We start from the raw sequence: 1004 nt of genomic DNA on the forward strand, positions 1-1004 counted from the left end.
GAGAGTGTTGATGGTTGATCCAAGGAGAATAAAGTCCTTGACAACTTCAATCTTTTCTCCGCTGATAAGAATGTTTTTTATTGGTCCAGTTGTGAGGATTTTTGTTTTCTTTACATTGAGATATAATCCAGGCTGAAAGCTGTGCTCTTTGATTGTCATCATTAAATGTTTTCAGTCCTCTTCATTTTCAGCAAGCAAGGTTGTATCATCTGCATATCTATCACAGGTTGTTAATGAGTCTTCCTCCAATCTTGATGCCATGTTTTTCTTCATAGAACCCAGCTTCTCAGATTATTTGCTCAGCATACAGGTTGAATAAGTGTGGTGAAAGAGTACAACCTTGTCGCACACCTTTCTTAATTTGAAACCATTCAGCGTTCCCATGTTCTGTTCGAACAACTGCCTCTTGGTCCAGGTGCGGATTCCTCATGAGCTCAATTAAATGTTCCGGAATACTCACACTTTGCAATGTTGTCCATCGCTTGTCATGATCCACACAATTGAAAGCCTTTGCATAGTCAATAAAGCATAGGTAAACATCTTTCTGATATTCTATGCTTTCAGCCAAGAACCATCGCACATCAGCAATGATATCCCTCATTCTACGTCCTCCTCTGAATCCGGCTTGAACCTCTGGAAGTTCTCTGTCAATATATGCTTGTAGCTGTTTCTGTATTACGTTTAGTAAAACTTTACTCACATGGGATATCAAAGAGATTGTCCGATGATTTCTGCATTCCATTGAGTCACCTCTCTTTGGTATGGGCACAAATACGTATGTCTTCCAATCAGTTGGCCAGGTAGTTTTCTTCCAAATTTCTGTCTGTCAGCACTCGTCTGTCAGTTTGTCATACTGTGGTGGCTTGTGAGTTGCTGTGATTCTGAAAGCTATGCCACCAGTATTTTAAATATCAGCAGAGTCACCCATGGTGGACAAGTTTCAGATGAGCTTCCAGATGAAGACAGACTAGGAATTAGGAGTGACAAACTACTTCCAAATACTT

Source organism: Chrysochloris asiatica, unplaced genomic scaffold, assembly GCF_000296735.1.
Source record: "Chrysochloris asiatica unplaced genomic scaffold, ChrAsi1.0 scaffold00042, whole genome shotgun sequence".
In the NCBI taxonomy this organism is placed as follows: Eukaryota; Metazoa; Chordata; class Mammalia; order Afrosoricida; family Chrysochloridae; genus Chrysochloris; species Chrysochloris asiatica.